The following is a 16,358-nucleotide window of genomic DNA, read 5'->3' on the forward strand; positions in this document are numbered from 1 at the left end:
CAAATAAGCAAATGCCATTTGAAGTCACAGATGAGAAGAAAAAGTAAGAGAGAGATATGATTTTATTATGTAAAATTGCATTGCTTATTCATTCTCACAATGGTATGATAATGGCCTTAAGCTTCCCTGCTGTTGCCTAAGGCAACCCCCTCCTTGTCACCTTGGTACTCAGCGCTACATGGCAGAACTATTGTTAAAGTCATTGTAAACTCTTAAATTCCTGAAATGATAAATACTTAATTTGCACAAGAACAGAGAGAGTTGCATCACTACAGATTCTGACGTTTTATGGCTGCCAGAAGAGAAAACGTAGACTGAATGCACTTTCTTCTTGTTTCAACCGCCTGGAATGGATAGAGTCAGATGTTTAGTCCTTGTGTGGATCGAACCTCTGAACCTGAGGAAGAGTCTCTGTATTGACCAAGTGACAGTAAATCAATGGTAGAAATATCAATAAAGGTCACACACCATATTGGCCAGTTACTTTATCCCACAATAACCTTCGGTTCTGGCCTGTTCTCAAACTCTGTCACTCTCTGACTGTGAGCCAATCACATCAAAGCTCAATATCGAAAGGGAGACTTACGAGTCAGACAATATAAGTTAATCTCAAAATGATGACACTTCTACCATCAAAAAAATCTCTTAAACTCTTTAATGTGTGGGTCTGTAACCTGATGGAAAGACTTCCATCTGCTCAGCTCAAAAAGTCTGGCTGGAGAAATATCAGATAATGAAGCTGAATGCTGCTGTAGTAAAAAGACAGCAAATGGCATTTTCAATTACTAGTTCCTGCTGAAATCTAACCACTGCAACATTTTTTAATAAAAACTCATTTGGCAACATTGTCAACCCAACCGTGGATCTGTAAAGGCCAGTGTGGTCTATAAGATAGCATGGTAATAATAGCTTGCACAGCCAAAAGGAGGCTTTATGGTCTATATGACTATAAATGGGACCATAATTTACTGAATGAACATCATGCTGTATTGGCGAAGACATGAAACTAGCGATTGAGACCATAAACTCATGTTTACAATGTTTACTGAGGTAATAAATCAAGTGAGAAGTAGGGTCATTTTCTCATAGACTTCTATACAATCTATGACGACGCGATGAGACCTTAGCGTGAGGCGACATGGAGAGGCTCCTGAAGAGTTTAGCATAGATGTTGCAATAGAATCCGTTTATATCAGAACTGGAGAGTATATATTCAGTACGGCGCTGAACGTGCAAAGTATGGCGATGTTTTCGCCTTCAGTTAGTTTCGCTTTTGTTTTGCTTAGTTTGATTGACAGATGGTTCACCCAATCAACTGCCAAGTATTTTTTTTTTTAAAGTGCCTGCCCTTTTCCAAACAGTTTCCAATGACGACTTCTCAGATGTTTCTGTGAAACAAACCACCTGACAGGGTCATGTCACTCCTAAACGCCATCCGGTTGAAAACTTTTTCAGGGACCACAGAGAGCCTATAGGGAGGTGAATACTATTGGTCGAACTATTCATTTAACCCTAACCTCAGAGGGCAATGATATATTAAACACTATTATAAGGGGAAGGAAACACGATTTAAGGGAGGAATAGACTTCGACACAAGACCTGCAGTAAAGACGCCAGTAGATAAGCTTGCTAATCAGCCTTTTGGATTGCTGCTCTTATTTAGCTTATTGTTTTTCGGAAGGTCAGCCAGAAGGTTTATTTAGGCTTTAAAAACACAGTCTCCTTGTCAGACTACAGCACTCCCATTATTTACTCCACTGTCACAAAGTCAACACCCAACATATTTGGCTCTCTCCACACTGTCTGCCATCTACGGTCATTACTGATAACTTTGCAGTGCTAAACGACCCATTCGTCCATTAATCATCCGTTCGTCCATACATCTTGGGTATCTATCCATCATCGATCCATCCTCTCTTGTTATCGTCTGCTCCTCCCCTGCTTCCCCCAACTCATCTACCCCCCCCCCCCCCCCCCCCCCCCCGGCCCTCTCTCCATCCATTCATCCAAATCTCAATCCCTTCATCCCAATATCGATCTGCACACAGGCATTCATCTATCCTCTATGAATATATACAGTATATCCAACCATCCATTTTTCCCTCCCTTTCCTTCCTTCCTTCCTTCCTCCTTCCTCCCTCGGCTGCTTATCCCAGTCGAAGGGCTTCCACAGCAAGACTTAACACGCTTCACCACCTCCGCTGTCCCTGAATGCTAACACACACACACACACACACACACACACACACAGGCACTCCCTTCAGGATGCAGGCGCAAAGACACACAGACATCGTTTTCACAGCTCCCTGAGCAACTCAAATGGCCCAGGAGAGGGAGGCTGTGCAGAGCAGCAAAAGAGAGAATGAAAGAGAGAGCGAATCTGGGAGAAATAATTGAGAGACGCAGAGAGAAAGGGCAACAATGATACAGAGAGACAAAAAAAAAATGGTGGCAAAGAATGAAGAACCCAAAAGAGAAAGAAAGATGTGAGGTGAATGGAGTAAAGTTGGACGTAAGAGCAACTTACAAGTTTCTAACCATGTAACTGACAATATGATCCACTAAACAGCTTCTTGGTGATTTTAACATTCATATTGATGATGCTTCTGATAAATTTGTTTGTAGTTGTGTTTTCTAGTTTTTGTGTGTCAGGCCCTAAACACATCAGAGGGCATATTCTGGGTTTTTTTTCTGAGGATAGTCTTTATTACAGATCACAATTGTGTTCTATTTGTCTTGTTATTTGATGTCCTGTGTTAGCACTACAGGGTTTCCGCTAGAGGTCAACCGATAATAGATTTTTAAAGGCCGACATAATGATAGTTTGGATCAGAAAAAAAGCCAATGGCCGATTAATCGGCCGATGTCTTCTTCTTCTTTAGTAGCCTAGTCGGCTACGTTTACATACGCCGCTTTTAATAAATAATTTTTTTGTCACTCCGAATTTAATAATTTGTAAGAGAATATCCTGAAGTGTGGTTTCAGGGATTACATCAATGGAATATGCTCTAATTTACAATGGGCGATGCGCTGTTCTGTGACGTATATGACTGGCCAGAATTACTTCTGTTGCGCGTCCCGTTAAATTGTAAATGCCGCTCTTTTAAACCATTAGTGTTAGTGCATATTCCCAGGGTAAGGAGGATCCTAAAGTGATATAAATTCATGAATGGATGGATACGTGGCTCGATTATTTGGATTAAACAGTGAATGATTTAATTTTCCTTCCCGTCTGCTTGTCTTGCATCGTGGACGAAGAGCTGATAGTGTTGTTATATATTCAAGAGATAACTTTTTTTCCCCCCTCTGACTTGACGTACTGGTGAGACTGCTGGAGGCTTTGCAGCCATCGACCACTATCAGAGCCCAGTTCCTCCGATAACAACAGTTTGTAAAATGTCCTATTGTTGTCTGTAGTTTACGCTGAGCGACATTATCGCTAACTTGTTGTCTTGACTACTGCAATTTTCTTCTCGCCTGCATTAGCGATACTTCCCTAAATCGCCTACAGGTGGTCCAAAATGCTGCTGCAAAGTTTTTGGTCAAGTTCTCCAAAAGGTCCAAAACACTGGCCACTTCCCATCAAATTTAGAATCCAGCTCAAGATTCTTGTGATCACGTTTAGAGCGTTGCATGGTCAGGCGCCTGCCTACATTAAAGAGCTTCTACTACATCAGCAGCAGGTCTCTGAGGTCCTCTGTTCAGGGTTTGTTGGTTGTTCCTCACTCCAGGCTCAAGACAAAAGGAGACTGTGCTTTTGAGGTTGTACCTCCTAAACTTTTGAACTCTCTCTCATTGGATACAGATCTGTGGACACAGTGGACACTTTCAAAAAGCAGCTCAAGTCCCATTTGTTTAGACTTGCTTTTGTTTTTTTAGTGTCTTTTATGTTTTTAGCTTGATGTCTGCATTTCATGTCTGATGTTTTGTCTTTTACTTGCTTTTTTGTCTTTTGTTGTGAAGCACTTTGTGACGTCTGCTCCTGAAATCTGCTATATAAATAAAGTTATTGGTATCATTACATGTATTATAGACTGTCTAAGAAGACGTTTAATCAGGGGTAAGTTCACTGCTGATGGGAGGACTGTTAGATCGTTAGTAGAAATGAAATTTTAGCACTGCTCCCATCTAAACACATTGCCAATTTTCTTGCTATTTCCAGCTAAATATTAAGTGTTGGTAACTTCATACACCTTTCTGTGCTGGGGAACTTTCCCCCAAAAATCCATTACACTCGACAAATTTCAGCGTCGGTCTAAAAATATGGTGTTTTTTTCCTCCACAAAGGAGGTGCTCATCTGACACCAGTCACATCTCCATCTCATAATTATGTGTAATGAAGCTCGAGGCATTGCTTTGCAGTGGCTCGCCATTATAATTCAAGCGCTCCTTTGATGTAATAAGATCAAAACGGCTGCGCAGGCGGAATATCAGGATTCACGGCAACAACAACAATAGCAACAACTACATCAACAGGATACGAGTTCTCAGAGAACAATGGGGGAGTGTTTCACCTTGAGGGGTAAATAGCAATACAGGAGCAGCGAGCACCGCAGCAGTTTGAAGTGCGTTAAAATAAAACAGAAAGAAAAGCAAGTGTCTGTCTGCGCGGCTGCCTGTGCGCCCTTTGTGTCGAGCTTCCTGTCTGCCCGTGTGTAAATATTGAGGCAGCAGTATTCGGCCAAACACCATCAGCTCATCCATCAGTGGTGGTCACGCACAAGGTCAGCTCCCAGCGCCGTCGATACACATCTTAGCAGCTCAGCAGACACACGCGCCCGTGGTGTCGCTCGCTCAGATCCAGTACATGACCTTTGTTGCATGTCGTCGCCTCACTTTCCTCTCACTCTGCTGAGTGTCGATATGAAACCACCGGCGATTTTTCAAAAGATGTGGTCGAGAGTTGGGGAGCGCGATGCAGGGAGATTGAAATTGGCCACAAAATTGCTCTGAAGAAACAAGCAATTGTATGTAACTGACTAGTCTTATTTGGTCAGTGCCCTCCACAAATGTGAGGTTTTTGCTTAAGATTTTTGGGATGAAGTGAAGATTATTGTGCCATTTTTTTATTGTATGGATGTTTGTTTTTCCTCATACTCTACAGGAAGACACCAATGTGTTTGCTAAAGAAAAAACAGTGTATAAATGAGCTTCGCGTTCGTGTGAAGTTTGCCGTACTATCTTTTGATCCATTGCCTCTTTGTTTCTTGCATCACAGATGAAATAACTGCCATCGCTGCAAAGCAAAGGACAAACTTCCTACAACTGAAATACAGAATCAAGGGAGGCCAGTGGACTGTAACGACTTGTGATTTGGGATGAGGCAAGTCTCCTTCACTTTCTCCATAGACAGTAATAGGTGGTGACAGTGGCACTTCTTCTTGGATGGACATGAAACTCTCCCGATTGAATCATCACTAAAAATGATGAACAAATGAGAATATATCTGGTTCTTTCAACAACGAATAAAAAAAACGTGTGATGCATAATGTGAGATATTAACAACAACTCCAATAACATCCAACTGCCAAGCTTCAAATATTGACACCAAAGGTGGCTGACATATTGACTTGTTCTAGCAGGAAAAGCACAGGTGTTAACTATAACATTAGCGAGGGCTCTGTTCTATTCAAGTGTCCCAGTCAGTCGTGACAGTGTGACAGTGAGCCAGTTTGCAAAACCCTGAAAGTGAAGCAGCTGAATAGAATTCAGCTTTCATTAATTTTATTACCTACACCTGTGCTTTTGCTACCGTGACATGTCAAAATTAATGAAAAAGGCCTATATTTTGTTGAGAAAACTGTTTTTTTTACAGGACTATGGGTCAATTTTGGGAGAATTCAGCAACTGTGGTGCCATTTTTGTTCATAACTGCAATAATGAAGCGTTTTAAATTTTGCTACAGCTCTGATTTGGGCCTCTGATTAGCTTGCTCTCCATAGCAAAGGTGGCCGAAGCTCATGGGTATTAGATTTAGAAGTATTTAGAGCCAGATACTTAACCTACGGAAAAAAAAACATGATTTTTCAGAAAACGAGTTCAAGACAAAGTCACACATCAAATGCCTGGCTAAACCAAAACATTGTTTGTCTTAACTAATCAAGTATTGTTTTATAGGGCTGTCAAAGTTAACATGTTAACGCAAATTTGTTTTAACTGGCAATTTCTTTAATGCACACAACTTGCGAATTTTAGGTTGTAGCGTGTTTTAAAGCTAGAGTGAAGATACTGGTATCATACGAAACTAGAAAACATAAGGAATCCACCATGTCGTATTAACTTATTTGCTCAGGAGGCTAAATAACGCTCTAAACTTGCACTTATACTTACTATTTCTTTAACGCATTAACGCGTTAACTAGAAAGCCTAAGAAATCCATGTCATACTAGCTTGTTGCGAAGGAGGATAAATAACGCTCCAAACATGCGCTAAATTTTGGCCAGGAAAAACTGGCATGGATATTTTCAAAGGGGTCCCTTGACCTCTGACCTCAAGATATGTGAATGAAAATGGGTTCTATGGGTACCCACAAGTCTCCCCTTTACAGACATGCCCACTTTATGATAATCACATGCAGTTTGAGGGCAAGTCATAGTCAAGTCAGCACACTGACACACTGACAGCTGTTGTTGCCTGTTGGGCTGCAGTTTGCCATGTTATGATTTGAGCATATTTTTTATGCTAAATGCAGTACCTGTGAGGGTTTCTGGACAATATTTGTCAATGTTTTGTGTTGTTAATTGATTTCCAATAATATATATATAAATATATTTGCATAAAGCAAACATATTTGTCCACTCCCATGTTGATAAGAGTATTAAATACTTGACAAATCTCACATTTTGAACAGATAAAAAAACGTGATTAACCATGGACAAACGTGCGATTAATCGCAATTAAATATTTTAATTGATTGATAGCCCTAATTGTTTGTGTTATATAACATTGTGTGCTACAGTACAGCGTAGTGCCACATATAGAGGCACAAAAGTGGTCTATACAGTGGATGTGATTCCACACTATGCATGTCAGTATCACTGAGACTACAGAACAAATAATCCAACGGTGTAAGGGTTCAATTTAAAGCCTCCTCTGGGCTGTGGGAGAATATAGATTGAGTCAGCTTTTCCCAGCTCAAACAAAAAGATTTCACTTTTTACTGATTCCACTCTTACACAGTTTCTCAGACTGTTTTATGATGACAGCGTGAGTTGATACAGCATCATGATTTTGCACCCTTTCTGCGAGCCTCCGAATGCTTTTACATTACAGGCCACAATCTCAACTGGAAGAAGAACCCATGCTGTTTTTACAATAAAAAACAATCTAGGGTGGAAAATTGCAGTTTATGAGAAAAGCGGTACAAAAAGAAAAAGCAGAAAAGTGATGTTGCAGTGATCCTGGTATGGAACTAGATTATAGATATAAATTTCGCTTAGACTATGGATAGTTTGAGCCTGTCAGAAAAATCTAATGTAAGATTGAACTACAGATGCTAATGGAGCACAGTAAGATGGGAGGAGGGTCTACAACACTATAGCAACTCATTGACTTAAATATGATAGGGCTCAAATACCAAGACAACTACCCACTTCCGTTACTCTATCTAAGCCATCCGAGATCAATTGGTAAGAGTCACCTCCAGATGTGTTGTGAAGGACCTTGTCATCAGCAGCAGCACTCTACTATCCAGGCTGAGAGGCTCTAACAGCCTCTTGCTCGGTCCTTTGGACGCATTCCAGCGTAAAATACACCTTACTGCATATTTCCCATTGCAAAAGTTGGTCTTTTTCCAAACCTTAATGTATTGACTGAACTTGAACACTCCAGGTTGTGCAGAGTTATGTGCCGTTTGCTGACAGCTTGTTGATGGACTACTTTGGATTTTTTTTTCCTTCAGCACAGCAAATATGTTGCCACATTTACAACCAAACAGCATATGTAGACCAGACACGATTTTCCCCTTATACTGTGTTATTTATCACAACATTCCAGATGTTAAAATGTTTCATCTTTGACAGCATCAGCTAAATTAGATGTGATATAGAAAAGAACATCTGGGATGGACCCGTAGTTAGTGTTGACTTATCTTATTCCTGGTTTTATTCAGTTTTGAGTGGAACATAGAAGTCAGCTATTGCAAAGAAACTTGTGGATTTGCAGACACTTTTGATCATGTTGAGTTTTTCAGACCCTCCCCTAAAGATGACTGCTCACCATGACAACAAACCACCCAGATTATGCACCCAGTGTATTGCTGTCAGAAACTGGGCTTGCCCTGCTACTTTCATTTTTTAGTACAGGCATGATTTGGTGTGCAAAAAACATATAACTGTACAATCCTTCAGCATTTGAGGATATGATCATTTTAAAGAAAGTTAATTTGCAAAGACTTAGAGCAAAAGATGAAAATCGATGCTGAGAACTAAGTACTTTCATTCTGTGTTAGTGTACTAGAGGAAGCAGAGGCTCCGACAGAGTAATTAAAAATATCTGTTGGGCTGAACAGAGCGGATCCATTTGTCTGACCTACGATAACGTGTATCACAGCACCGCAGCACATCGCCCTGAAATAAACTCAACATCTCCTAGTGAGGTTGGCTGTCAATAGCACTGTAATTGTTTTGGGAGAGTTCAGCCAGATGTACACTGCAGATATAATTCCTGCAGCAGACTACAGATTACTTCTGCACCACTGCAAAAAGCAGGTGCAATTTAACTACAGTTTCCTGGTTCAGGCTTATTGGCCTGTTGTTTTTCAAGCTGTACCTTACAGGCATCTGCAGATAAAATGAATTAGTAAGGCTTGTAAAGGCTATTATGAATCTGGTGTTAGAGCATTGGTTTCAACTGCCCTACTTTAAAGATACACTCAGACACATTTATAACACAAACTGTAACTGACCATTGGCTAGACCTCACCCAGGAACAGTGATTTTTCAATCATAGACAAGCAACTGTTAGAAATCTGCCACAGTTATCATTCTTAACGGCATATGTGTGAGAACGGAAAGCTTGACAAGTGTTGCAACATTAACTAAGTGGGCTGCAAACAGCAAACAGTGAAGAACAATTACCTCAAGAAAACAGAGAGTCGAAAATGTAAAAATACATGCCCTCAACAGGTACAACAATTCATCAACAGTAGCTCCTACAAGGCCTAATCCCAGTTTTTTGTTCCCACTGCCTCTAAACCACATTACCTGCATTCTCCAGCAATTTCTCAAAAAAGCCAGCACTTTTCAAGACACTGTACTTTATTGACAGCTGAAAGCCTGAAAAGTACAATAATCTTTTACCCCAGAGAAAAACCCGAACAATAGGAATGCAGCTTGGTCTGATCTACAGGGTTCCAGGTCTGATTTTGCACAATGGAATCATCAAAAGAAAGCTTGTTTTGTGCACAGACTCTATTGAAACACGTCGAATGGATTGCCAGTCAAGTCAGTGGCCGAGGTGTGATGACTGTGTTCCTCCAAGCAGAGACATAGAGAGAAAGAGGAGGTGGAGAGAGATAAAGAAATGAAAAAGGTAAGAAAAGACATACACGGAGACAGTGGGCATATATAAAAAGACAGAGACCTGGGGGAACAGAGACTGACAAATTAGAGAGTGCGAAAAAGAAAAAGCGACAGGAAATCTATAGACTCAGAGCAGAGATTGCGTGTGGCCCTTGTTGAAAGCGGCGTTGTACATAAAGGATAGCAAAGCCTTTTTATCTCGCTGAGTTGTGGCGATGAGGAAGGAGGTCTGAAGATGCAGGAGCTCCGTTCGCTTTCAACTCAAAAGCACTCTCAAAGGGGATTTGCTTCAAAATGCTGGAAAAACCAACAGCTTGATGCGCAACCAGCAAAATAACTGTGACTGAATATCATTAAATTATATTGGAGCTGAATCAGACTGAGTGGGAGAAACTTTTTGCAAAACTCCAATGAGTGAATTTAAATGGAGAATTTATTCCAATTTTGCAAACCAAATCAACGGAAATTAACCAAAGTCACCAGTAAATATTTTGTCATTTCATGTTGCTGAAATTGATGATTCCAAAGTCAAAATATCTTTTAACTGTGTTTCTGGAAAATCCAACATGACAGCAATGATTTATCTGTGTTGTTTTTTTTTCCCACTGAAATGCATCTTAGATGAGTATTGACTTCTGGGTTTGAATGACTGCACATGACTGTTTTGCAATCAGGTAACACACACGGCACACATGCAGAGATACCGTTTCTGCATTCATGTCGCAGCTTCCAGGTGGTAAATTATTCATTATCTCCCTCAATGGTGGAAATGTCACAGGAATGTACTGCCGCAGACAGATAAACACTGTGTCTCAGATAGCCTACGGCCACTGTATGTGTCCAACCTTGTTACAGTGCATGTATACAATCTTCATCTTGTACATTTGGGTTATGACTGAATATGTTTCTTAAAATTTGGCTCAAGAAAATTACCAAAATGTTTTTTGTCTTTCCTATTTTTTGGTGTTTTATTTTGAAAAATCGATTCCGTATGTATTCCATTGGATCATGAATTATTATCTCACTGTAATTATGCACTACGCTGTGTTGCTATGCCATAATTCTACTCCGTTCACTGTATTCAATTAGCTTACACACCAACAACATAATTAACGTTCCATCAACATAAACACCCACCAACCGTCTGCACAAGCTCTGCCGAACCAGCCAATTGAGTGAGGCCATCGATTGCCGCCATTGGATGATTGAGTAATCGTCTTTGTGACAGCAGTTGGTGGGCGTGTGGACAGATATAGCAACAAGGACCACAACCATCTGCGCAGAAAATGAGTCACCGGTGGCATATGTGTATCTGTCATGTGTGTGTGGAAAAAGGTGTTGGTACAAACAGCATCTGATCTGCTATGATCTGCTTGCTCTGTTATATTTTGTACCAACTTTAAAATCTTCCACCCTCTTCTATTCACAGCAGTATGACCCACTCTTCACAGTCCAACTTTCGCACAGTAATATTACTGTTGCAACTAATTAGGACTTAAATAACCCAATTGTATGTATTTTCTTTTTCAAAATAGGGATATAGGGAAATATGGAATTTGGGGGAATACCCTTAATCGTTTTGTCAAGAGTTACTGTAGACAAGAAGATTGGTACTAGGGCTGCAACCAACAGTTAACAAGTCGAGTTGCAGTTTACATCCATTTCTGTCCAAAATGTCATCATTTTATCTTAATAGACATTTGTGTGAAATTGTCATAATTAGCATATGAATTCTTGAGTTATGGCCAAAAACGTGTTTTGTGAAGTCAAGGTAACTTTTGACCTCTGACCACCAAAATGTAATCAGTTCATCCTTGAGTGTTCCTGAGATCTGGTTCACGAGAATGTGACGGATGTACGGACAACCCGAAAACATAATGCCTTTTTTTTTTTTGCAAAACTTGACTGGACACAAGACGTCTCCTACGTCACTAACAACTAACTATTTTCATTGTTGATTAATCTGTTGATTATTTTCTCAATTAATTGATTAGTTTGGTCTATAAAATGTCAGAAAATGGTGAAAAATATCGATCAGTTTTTCCCAAAGCCCAAGATGACGTCCTCAAATGTCTTGTTTTGTCCACAACTCAAATTTATTCAGTTTATGGTCAGTAAAGAAACAAGAAAAAATTCACATTTAAGAAGCTGGCTGACTTTTTTTCTTAAAGGAATTATTCAAACCGATTAATCGATTATTGAAATAGTGAGTGATTAATATAATAGTTGGCAGCTAATTGATTAATCGTTGCAGCTCTAATTGATAACACTGTTGAACACACTCATGTCCATAGGATGAATATAGTATCTCGTTTCTTTAATTGTGTGGGACTATTTCTTGGAAAGGCGCAGTGATTTATTTAATTCTACGCTGGCAACCTCACAGTGACAACAAGACTACAGGAATCTGCGCCCGGCCAAATAATAGTTAACCCCCTGTAAAACTGCACCCAGTGTTTTTTACACTTTGGTTTTGTACTGATTAATTAGTGATAGGTGTAGATTTAGTTAATTTTAGACAGTCAGGCTAGCTGTTTCCCCTTGATTCCAGTCTTTATGCTAAGCTAAGATAACCAGCTGCTGGCTGTAGCTTTAGATTTATTGTGGCATACAGATTAGAGGATGGTTTTGATCTTCTCATCCAACTCTGCAAGAAAACAAATATGTGTATTTTTGAACATGTCAAACTACTCCTTTAAATATATATTTTATCATTTTTACCCATTTGGCAACCATATCATTGGGTATACAGGCATTTAAGTCACCATTTTAGGATTTTTTTTAACATCATTGTAAACTATTATTCCCAAAAAGCAATATTTTTTTAAATAAATCTCTTCAAAACATTTTATTAATCTGGAAAAAGCAACTCTTATTTTGGGACTAGTACAATTTTCACTGCAGGCACACGTGTTGATTTAACCAAAGCTTCTTGATCCCACAGTGTGAGGACCAAATCACATGATTACAGTACTTGAGCCAATCGCCCAATCAACGTTTCCTGCTGAGTCTGATTGAGGATCAGTCCTACAGCCTTTCAAATGTAGCTGAAACAATTACTTGATTTATCGACTTGGTTGATTGACAGAAAAGACACCTGCTACAATCATAATCGATTAACCGTGTAAGTCATTTTCCAAGCAAAAAGGCCACACATTCTCTGGCTCCATCTTCTCCATTGTGAGGATTTGCTTCTTCTTTTTTTCCTGTGTGATAGTAAACTGAATGATTGTTTGTCAGACAAAATAAGCAATTTGAATATGTCACCTTGGGCTTTAGGATTTGTGATGGGTATTAGGGCTGCACAATTAATCGAAATTTAATCGAAATCGCGAAATGGCCTATGCAATTTTCAAATAGCAGGAGGCACAATATTGTTTAAAGGCGAAATGTGAGTCAAAATACCATTTTAAATTAAATGTTGTCGTGCTGCAGAGATGTCCCAAACACATCATATTCTAAAGACTTAAAATAACATATTTGATCCCTGCAAAAATCACACTATAATAAATTTAATGTTTTTCAATGAAAATGAGAATAATGATATAAAAAGTATCATTCCCTTTAATATCACAAATCATATCACAATTGCAAAATCAGTCAAAACAATCACAATTAGATATTTTTTTCAAAATTGTTCAGCCTTAATGGGTATGTGTAAGTATTTTGTAGCATTTTATATATTAAATGATTAAAAAATGAAAAGAAAATACTTTGCAGATTAATCAATAATGAAGATAACCATTAGCCGCAGCCTGAAATCACACTGAAATGAACAGAAACCAACAGCCACTGCAGGAAAAGCACTAATATGGTCCACTGAGCTGTGGTTTGACAGCCAAACTAATAAGCCCATAGCACCCAGGAACTCACTATATTTACTCTCATTTGGCTCACAAGCTGGCAGAGTCTCACCTTGTGGGACTGATTAGACTTGACGCGCGGTGACGTCAGCGGCGAAACAGACATATCTCCAACCTGGATCATTGATCTCTGCCCAGCTACAGTGACATCACCTATCTCGCCAATTAACCCGGCTAATGAAGCGGAATAAAAACTGCTGTTAAGAGTTGTATTAAGACATCAGTTCCACTACATGAGACACACTGATCCAGCATTGTTTTCTGGTCTGCGAGGTCAACTATTGAAAGCCTTACGTGGCAAAAACAATTACCTCCGGCAGGGGGTTTAACGCAGAGAAGCAAGCAGAGAACAAAGCTGTCTTTTAATTTGTGGTCAATTAGGTTGCATTAACAAAGAGGAATGTGGGTAGTGCGGTTTCCTGTGGTTAATTACAGCAATGACACTACAAGAATTTAATATCTTTATCATTACATCCTCACAATGTGGAGATTTTATGTTTTTATTTTGTGATTTAACCATCAGGAGGCTTCTGTCTAAATGGCTGCAACTAACTGTGCATGGCCAAACAGTAACATACAGTAGTGTTAGACCTCCAACTCAGCTAGTGGTGGTATCAGCTGGCTTAGCTATTACAACAGTTAACAGAGCAAGACATGTTGTTGACTATGGCATAGCATTAGTTCCACCGCATTAGACACAATGACTATCACTGTGACAGCATCTCATTCACGAGCACACACACTCACACACCAACCCTCCCCTTTCTCTTTTTCACCTACGGAGACACACAGCCTTCCCATTTACAGCACAATGGTGTGTTTCATGTATGTGCAGCACATGAGGCAATCTCGTTGGCATCGTACCGTAGACACATGTTGGCTTGTATCCAAAAATGAATTTTAAAAAATCCCATCCCAATGTCCCATTTCACAGCACAATGCACCCACTCCAGGGTCACACACATTAATATCCTGCCGCAAATTAGGTGATTTTCATATGTACATAATACAGACACACGCCAGACACACACACACACACACACACAGGGTATTAGTCTGTAACAGTGTCCTATTCAACATGACAATAGGTCTTCAGTTTGCACCTACTGTATGTACATGACTCCATGAGCTGAGAATGCTACAGCGCAAGCACTTGGGCTCATGTTTATGCATCGGTGCACTATGCATTACATTATACAATGTCCCATTTCTATACCACCAGGACGTCTTCAGTTTCTATACGTCTCCTCTAAGACTGCTGCATTTAAAGAAAAGCAGGATTTATTGCCACTTTGTCTAAACCTCCTACTCTGCTTCCACTTGATGTGCTGATGTTTCTTCATTCTCCGGGCTAGCATCCAGAGAAATCTTGCCATGGACTCAGTTTGTTATTCTTGCTGATATTATGTACAGTATTAATGCTCTTTTGGTTACGTGGAGCCGGGTGAGGAGCTTAGTTATCATAGCAAAAAATAAAGGGCGTTTAATGTGAAAAGTGTTGCTCATAGTGACAAACCCACAGACATTTATCAGCCCTGACTCTGCAGTTCCCTCCAGCTCTACAGAGCGTTCTAACCATAGAAATAGAATCGGAGTAAAACTGACATTGAACTGTTTTCCGTGGTCATTTCACAAGTACAAAAGAAAATGGCCATTGTTTATAGTTGTTATGAGGACAACAAATGTCAATGGGGCTGTAAAGTGTGGTCGCAGCTCACCGGGAAGAGAACGGACGCAGCTACGGAGATGGATGGCTGGCTAGTTAGCTCGATAGCTTGTCCTTCTACCGGAGCGGCGGGGAGTGGCCACCAGCCCACTGTTCGGCTCATTTTTTGGGGTCCCTTGACCTCTGACCTCAAGATATGTGAATGAAAATGGGTTCTATGGGTACCCACGAGTCTCCCCTTTACAGACATGCCCACTTTATGATAATCACATGCAGTTTTGGGAAAAAAACAATACAGTTTTTTGCATGCAGTATAAAAGTGTCATTTTTGCCTATACTCAAATGGGCATTTACTGTTGACCTGCTATCTACCCGGGTCTATTGTGGGTCTCATGGCTGTTAAATTGGCCAGAAATACATTCCAAATTAATGGTAAAGTTGGTAACGTTCTGTAAATAGGTAATCGTTTTGCTAAGATATATCATATCAACTTTATCAGGCCATAATGTGCCAATGTTGTGTTGAGTTTATCATCCTTTTTCTGTGACGGCTTTCTCTCTTTGTGATTGAACAGTGAAACAAAAAAATGTTTCTGCTAATAAAAATCCACTATGTTCATGCTGTTCTGGACATTTCTTTGACCTGACAGAAGATCATCTACTCTACAGAATTTTGTAGAATTGTAAAATTGTTCCTATGATTGGGAAACAAAAAGGACCAAGAGTCCTAGATGGGATTTACAAGAACCGAACAGCACTTGTGTTCCTGCTTGCACATCCTCACATGTATGCACACGCACTTACATACCCATCCCTCCCCATTGTCTTTCCTGGCACCACTTTCCATTGACACAGATGGTGATTGGAGAATAAGGTAGACACAGAGGGAGTTGATATCATGAGTCTATATATCAGCTCTACTCCTCCCTCCCTCCCTCCCTCCATCCATACATGTTTCCCCCATAAATCACATGTTCCTGCCCCATACATCTATCCATCTGCCATCCAGCCATCCATCCCTCCTTTACCTCCACTGCCTCCATTTATCACTCCCGGCCTCCGTCTATCCATCAAGGTTCTATATGGACTCTTAGTACCGAGGTCCCACCTACAGCCATTCATTCACTCCATCCAGCCATTTGTCAGTCTGTCCCTGAAACCAGATCCCAGCTTGTATCGTGACCTTTTACACACCTATTAACTTCTGAAATGTGACCTTTCAGTCATCCATCTTTTTCCATCCATCCTTCCATCTATCCACCCACGTCTTGTCACCAAGGTAAACATTATTAGGGGTGAGGAAAGAAAA

The 16,358-nt window shown here is 40.1% G+C and overlaps 1 protein-coding gene across 2 annotated transcripts in view; it reads right to left on the bottom strand.

The window, feature by feature from the left end:
• nkain2 (sodium/potassium transporting ATPase interacting 2) overlaps window positions 1-16,358 on the bottom strand; it is a 93,414-nt gene that overhangs the window by 74,774 nt on the left and 2,282 nt on the right. The gene's annotated exons all lie outside the window — the stretch shown is intronic.

Source organism: Sebastes umbrosus, chromosome 18 (assembly GCF_015220745.1).
Source record: "Sebastes umbrosus isolate fSebUmb1 chromosome 18, fSebUmb1.pri, whole genome shotgun sequence".
Taxonomy (NCBI): Eukaryota; Metazoa; Chordata; class Actinopteri; order Perciformes; family Sebastidae; genus Sebastes; species Sebastes umbrosus.